This window comes from Trichosurus vulpecula, chromosome 7, assembly GCF_011100635.1.
Source record: "Trichosurus vulpecula isolate mTriVul1 chromosome 7, mTriVul1.pri, whole genome shotgun sequence".
Lineage (NCBI taxonomy): Eukaryota > Metazoa > Chordata > Mammalia > Diprotodontia > Phalangeridae > Trichosurus > Trichosurus vulpecula.
Window position 1 is genome coordinate 135,592,325 of NC_050579.1, and position 7,738 is coordinate 135,600,062.

Here is a 7,738-nt window from a genome sequence, read left to right on the forward strand (position 1 = left end):
AAGGTGTAGTAGAAAGAAAGCTGTATTTAGGAGACCAAGATTGCCTCTAACACTTATTGGATGATTCTCATTATTTCATTTCTTCAAGTCTTCAGTTTTCTCATCTATTAAATGGTCACGATGATGTTTACACCTTCTACCTTGAAAGGGCAGTTGTGAGAAAAGCCTTTGTAAACTCTGATATACAATCTATCTCTAAACCACCATTCTTCTATGATTCGTTGTCAGATTAGGGATACAAGAGCACAGTGCTGTAAGAGGTCAGAGAGTAAAGCTGTCTGGCGTTATGGGCAAGGATAGGCAGGGAAGGCTCCCTAAGGTCTCTCATTAGAATGTAAGGTCCTTGCAAGTGGGAAATGGTTTTATTCTTTTTTATTTGTATCCTCAGTACCAAACAGAGTGCCTGGCACATAATAGGTGCTTAACAAATGCATGTTGATGGACTGATTCATATTTGACCTGTAGAAAATCTGTTTATGAAACAAGAAATTTAATGGGTGGGTAGGACCAGGTAGGGCTTGTTAGGATAGGAAACCACACACTCAAAATTAGCTGCCAATTAGCAAGCAGGTTTCAGACAGTGACATTCTTCTGTTTATTTGAAAAAGTAACCCATATTAGCAAAAAGTAACTTTTAGTTACAGACCCTCTAAGACATTTGCTCCGGCTTTGATGTTCTCAGAAACAAGAGAACATTTTCAGCTCCTCTGGAGTGATGAAAACTAAAAACTATAAATGACAGTCAATGAAACTTTGTGAGCTGCAAGAACTTTTCTGTACTGAAAGAAGAAAAAATCACTGACTCGGCCTTAAAAAGCTGAGTGCCTTCAGAATATTTTAAGAAGGGTAATACATGCTTCCTTTTCTAATCCTCATTTAAGTTGAGGGTTTTCGTTACATATCCCCTTCCCATTTTCTTTCAAGGTAGTGGAAAGAAAAATCCTGAGTCTAGCTCCTGTTTCTATACCTTACCTGCTGTGTGATCTTAGGTAAAAGTGGGACTTTTCCGAGTCCTACTTTTTTATTGAAAAAATAAAGGCCGATTGTACTTGCTGTATCACCTTTACTTGGTTGCTATATGGTTAATAATAATAACTAATATTTATGTGGCGCTAGAGCAGCTAGGAGATGTAGTGGATAGAGTGCCTGGCCTGGAGTTAGGAGGACTCCTCTTCCTTAGTTCAAATCCAGCCTTAAACACTGACTAGTCGTATGACTCCAGGCAAATCGCTTAACTCATTTTCCTCATATGGCAAACCATTATCTTTGCTGAGAAAATCCCCAGAGGGGTCATGACAAGGTGGATACAACTGAAAAACAACGAAACAGCAAGGCCACACCGAGCTCACTATGTGCTAGGCACTATGCTAAGTGCTTTACCAATATTATCTTATTTAATCTTCACAACAACCTGGGACATAGGTGCTATTATTATCTCCATTTTACAGATGAGGAAACTGAGACCAACGGAGGTCTAGTGAGCTGCCCAGGGTCACACAGCTAGTAAGCATCTGAGGCTAGATTTGAACTCAGGTTTTCCTCGCTCCAGGCCTAGCATTCTACACGCTGTACCCCATACTCTCACAAATCTGAAGAGGTTTTACAAAATTAAAAGCATATTAGGGAGTTATCATAAAGGTTTAATGAGCTACAAAGTCTTATTTCTGGTACCTCTAGGTCATACTTTCCTCACCTGCAGTGGAGTTGACAACTTTCCGTTGTGTTCTGTAAGGACAAATAAGACAAACACATGTTGCGAATGGGAAACCTCTTGACAACGTGTTTGGCCATGGGTCCTCTATGTGGCTGGATTAATCCTTTTGTTCTGGGGCTTTGCAGCTTCTGTTTGCCTGCCTGTCTCCTGTGTGAACCTCCCCGACTGCTCTCTGCATACCACAGGCAACATAAGAGCAGGGTTTATGATACGAAATCAAATTAGTCTGAGCATAATTGGGTTGCTATAAATACTACTTTAAAGATATGATTCAAAAATCAAATTATCACAATAATGACTGATAAATGACATTGTGTCAAGGGCATGGAGATTTTTCTAGTGATATCTTAGCATTAAGGAACAAAGTGACTGGGTATTAATCAACCATCGCTAACTTAAGTAAAATCTTTCTACGTTTTGTTTGTCTTTTGAAAGTTTATTTTATTGGCAAAAGCAGATTTTGCTGACAAGTCCTTATAATAACTCCAATGGGAGAACTCAGGATCCTTTCTTAATACATGCCCTTTTTAGGGTATGTCAGAGGGAATGAGGTAGCTCCCATATGGAGGGACCTGCATCCTAGATTTTAATGCTTGTCATTGTGAAAAGGACCAAGATGACCCCTCTTGCTCCTGGATCATGGACTTGTCCATTTGCAATCAAAGGTATTTTGTTTGTTTGTTTTTGTTCATTTCAAGTAGGAGGAGAATGAGGGACACTCTGCCAAATTGGTAGCTTTCTAAGCAAAGATAGTTCTTTAGAAATGTTTTAGTATGCTTTTAAAGAATGCTTAACAAGAGTTTTGTTGCTGTTGGTTTTTTTCTTCAAATGATGTTTAAATTATAGAGTAATCCATAAATTCTAGTTTTGAGCTTTCTTATTTCCCAACTCCTTCCTATCCCAATTTCTTTTTGAGCTTTCTTTTCTTCTTGATTTCATTGGAAACATATAAATATTATATCATGCATATGTGCATGTATAAACACTTAATGCTTATTTTCCAATTTTAAGATCTTTTTATTCCCCTTAAAAACACACTTGTCTTGCTGGTAGTACCTAACTATGTGCTTAGCTCATTTCATTAGGGATCAATAAAGGAGTCTCCAAACAGGAATTTTTAACCTCTTTTCTTAGATGTGTAAGTCTGAGACAGAGAAAGATTAAGCAATTTGCCCAAGGTCACTCAGTAATGCTATTCAAATGCTAGGTCACTGTATTCCTCTGCTACTGCACATTTGAAAAGCAGGATTATCCTGAGATTCTCTCTGCAAGCAAAACACATGGTGTTCATGGCCTCCCCATGGCTCTTTCAATTTACCAAGTGTCTATAGGCAGTGGCCATGAGGCTGTCTCCTCAGACGCCCTTCTTTGGCCTCCTTCACCTGAGTGTGTGGTTGCTGTGGCTAATGGCACTTTTAAACCTTTTATTAAGTGGGACCAAGGAGCAATTTTGCTAGAATTGAGAGGTAGCATGGTATAGTGAATAGTCATCTGGCCTCAGAGACACCAAGATCTGGGTTCAAGTCCTGTCTCCGATGTCTCTGATGTATCATGGTCAAGTTATTTAATCAGCCAGGTAGGGCAGTAAATAAAGTGCTGGGCCAGAGATCAAGAAGACCTGAGTTCAAATCCAGACTCAGACACTTAACTAGCTGTGTGGTGTTTGTTGTTTAGAAATCTTGTTCGCTCCCGAATCTTTGTGACCAAGTGTTATGCCATTTCCTTTTCAGTTCATTTCACAGATGAGGAAACTGAGGCAAATGGGGATAAGGGACTTGCCCAGGGTCACACAGCCAGTAAGTAACTGTCTGAGGCCATATTTGAACTCAAGTCTTCCTCACTCCAGGCCCAGTGCCTTATCCACTGCACTACATAGCTGCCCAACTAGCTGTGGGAGAGGCTGAGCAAATCACTTAACCTTTGCATACTTCAGTTTCCTCTATGCTATAACGGGGATAACAATAGTACTTATCTATCTCTCAACTTTGTTGTATAGATCAAATGAGAAGATGTTTGTAAAGTGCCTGATTTAGAGTAGGGCTATATAAATGCTTGTTCGTTTCCCCCAGTTAATCTCTGAGTGCTTCTAGGCAATCCTCTAAGAACATACCTAGCTGAGAAGGTGGCAGGTACTAATCTGCATTGGCCAAGGGAGTTGCTGTATCTGTATTCTCTCATTTGCCACTCGCAGTAGACTGTAAACTCCTAGAAGGAGGTTTCATCTTTGTTTCCCCAGCTGAAAGGGACCCTGGAGGCCACAGGATCTCCCAGCCTGTACTTCAACAAGGATCAAAATTAACAACATCCTTGATGACTGAGCAAGCTTCCTGACATTTCTTGAAGACATCTAGTGAGGAGGAACCCACTCCCTACTGAATTAGCCTATTTAGCTAATAAATATTGATGATTGAATTCATTCTTGCTACTATCTTGGCTACTTACTCCTGTTTGACTTTGACTTCTCAGCCTCAGTTTCCTTGTAAAATGAGGAGCATGGACTCCAAGGACCCTTCCAGATCTAAATCTAGTCTACTATGATCCAAATTCTGTGTTTTGTGTCCTACTGATCAACTATTAATGAATGGACTTAATGACTAAGCCTATAATGCATAGACAGTAACCAACCTGGAGTCTTATTAGGACCCATTGCCCTGCCTTTTCTTCTTTCTCTCCATCTTTTTTTTTTAATAATTCTTTTTATATTTATTAATTAGCCCTTGTGGTAAATACTGTTTCCTGGGTTTCCAATGGGCCTTCCTGGGCCACACCAGGCCAGGCAGGGGAGCCTCCCTCCATCTCAAGTCAAGGTGGAAAAGGCCCTTCTCCAATGTACAAGGCAACTCTAAGGCTGTCTCCCTCTCATTTTGCAGAAGGGATGTCTGAGGACCCAGAAGGCTGGGCAGGAGAGCTAACCCTTGAGCAGGGAAGAGGGAAGGTACAAGAGACCCAGGAGGGGCTAAGGAAGGAAGATCTCAGTGAGGGAGACAGCATTTGGGTTGAGTTGGTGTAGGAAGAAGCAGAAATCCAAGAGGAGTGTAATAGACCCAGAGAACAGAGAGACCTTGGACAAGGGGCCGGACACACACATACACACACACTTGGCGTAGGATCCAGGGGCACCCGTCCCAGCCCCAGCCCAACGGATGCAAGGATTCAGGGAAGAACCTGGGATCCAGAGGACATTTCAGTCCTTCCCATCATAAAGCATCATGGGCAGGGATGGGGACAAGGCCCCTGAGCTCTGCCTTCAGGCCTCAACTTCCCAGGGCAGCCTTGATCTCTGCCACAATACTCAGGTATTTATCTGAGGAGTCCACGAAGCCATGTCTGGCCTTCTTGGAATATACAAGTTTTCCAGCAACTGTTACTTCAAAGAAGCCGGTGACCTCCCGGGTCCCCTCACCATTGACGTTCAGGAGGCCAGGAAATTCATCCTCTAGCTTCTTCTTCAGCAACAGATACTTGGGCTTGTACCCTCAGGCACCGCAGTAAACCACATGCACTTTGAGCGCCATGGCTGGAGACCCGGCTTTGTCCCGGACCCACTAGACCGCTGCAGGATTAGAGAACGCCGGCGCCGCCTGCGTTCCAAATTCCTTTCTCTCCATCTCTAGCCTAATTTAGCAATGTAAGTGCAAATCTAGATGATAAGCTAGGCTTACAGCCTTTGAGCAAAATCACTATTTATGGAGAGAAATATTTTATTAAAGACTATCTCTTTTGTATAGAAGGCAACACTTCTCCCCCACTTCCCCGCAGCCCAAGAGTTTGGTTTTAGAAGTTTTCAAAGGAAGCGAGCCAGAACCATCCACATCACTTTAGCTTATTATCTTTAAAAATGTCAGCACAAAATGTACCATAGCGCAACACATTGGAATACTTTTTATTATTTCTTCTACTAAATGAGATTAATATCTGTAAAATGTTTAGCAAAGTACTTGGCACATAGTAGGCACTGGATAAATACCTGCTGCTTTCCCTCATTTCTCCATTAGAGCACATGTGCTGGAGAAAGAAGAGTGCATTATTTCTTCCCTGGAAACTGTCAAAGTGAGTGGTAAGCCAAGATAAATTGGAGGGGCCTAACAAAAACATCTTAGTGAGCAACTCCTGAAACAGTGTGCATCAAGATATGTTGGGCTGAGGACAGTGATTTGATTCAGTGATTGCAGCTTTCCCTCCCTGAAAATTGGAATTTTATTTGCTTCGTAAACAGTGGTGGGAAGAGAACTTGCCTTTACAATTCTGCCTTTACTGACTGAGTAAATGTGGGAAGTAAAAGTTCCCCATGATGATTCAAGTCTTGGATATTTCAGGTGTTAGCCTTTTCCTAATCAATCCAGGGTCCAGGGGCCAACTAGAATCTTACCTTTATCAAGAAACTCTCAAGTAACTGACAATGGACTCTCCTATAGAATGGCAGCTAATTACTATTTACTCATTTTGTCGCTATTTCGGGTCTTCTCCTAGATTTGAAGTTCCTTGAGGTTAGATGTCATGTCTGATGCTTCTTCCAAATCTTAGAATATGAGAACTGGAAGAGATCTGAGATATCATCTAATCTTGAGGTTCTCGATCCATGGTGCAGAAACTTAAAAATTTGTTATGATAACTATATTTCAATATAGATGTTTTCCTTTGTAATCATGTTTTATTTTTATTCATTGAAAAATATAGTTCTGAGAAGGGGTCCATAGATTTCAACAGACTGCCAAAAGGGTCCATGACACAAAAAAAGATTAAGAAGCTTTGATTTGATCCTTCTCCTTTCTTTTACAAATGAAGGAATGGGGTTTGGCCCAAGGTTAATAGGCTCTTTTTCAGTCCTATGTGATATTGCTTATAATACTCTGTCTTCTAACTGCACCATTTGCTCATAATATTAACCATTGTTGTAGTGCCTTCTGGATCCATCTTCACCTGCTGAACCTTTTGCCTACTATTGAAAGTAGAACTCAGATGCCGTTGCCTCCAGGAATCCTTTCCAGACTTTATGTGGAATCATGGATTTAGAACTGCAAGAGGCCATTGAGTCTAGCCCCTTTCATTTTACAGGTGAAGAAATTGAGGTACAAAGAAGTTAAGTGACTTGACCAAAATTTGAATGCTGGCATTCCTGACTTCAAGTCTAGTGCCCTAACTAGTATACTATTCTTCCTGGAAATGACCTTCCCATTCATGTACTGCTGTGACTTATAATGCTCTAATTTATTCGTCATATAAGATTCTGTCTTAGAGGTAGCTGTTTTGGTGTCTTATAAAGCTGCTAGATAAACAGTTCTTGAGGGCAGAAATGATGCCTTATCTCAAATTTATTTCTCCCCAAGGGTTTAGTGTCTTTCTTGGCACTCAGTAGGTGTTTGATACATATAGGTGCTTTGACAGAGATTGATTTAGTGATAGACAAAGATGAAAACTTAGATCTTCTGACTTCCAGACTAGTATTCTTTTCACTATACCACTTTGGTTTTTTTCTCCCAAAACAATTCTTTTATTTAATATTTTTAGTTTTCAGCATTGATTTCCACAAGATTTTGAGTTACAAACTTTCTCCATATTTCTAGCCTCCCTCCCACTCCAAGATGGCATATATTCTGATTGCCCCATTCCCCTATCAGCCCTCCCTTCTGCCACCCCACTCCCCACCATTCTCCTTTGCCCTTACTTTCTTGTTGGGTAGGATAGTTCTCTATGCCCCATTCTCTATATATCTTATTTCTCAGTTGCATGTAAAAATAACTATTTTTGAACATCTGCTTTTAAAGCTTTGAGTTCCAAATTCTCTCCCCTCTTTCCTCCCCACCCACCCTCCCTAAGAAGGCAAGCAATTCAACATAGGCCACATGCATATCATTATGTAAAACCCTTCCACAATACTTATGTTGTGAAAGACTAACCATATTTTGCTCCTTCCTAACCTATCCCCCTTTATTCAAATTTTCTCCCTTGACCTTGTCCCTTTTTGAAAGGGTTTGCTTTTGATTACAACCTCTCCCTATCTGCCCTCTCTTCTACCATTCCCCC

At 40.9% G+C, this 7,738-nt stretch overlaps 1 pseudogene; it reads right to left on the reverse strand.

Annotated features, from left to right (window-relative positions):
• Positions 1-4,968: 4,968 nt before the first annotated feature.
• On the reverse strand, positions 4,969-5,290 carry LOC118857658 (annotated as a pseudogene).
• Between the last annotated feature and the right edge of the window lie 2,448 nt (positions 5,291-7,738).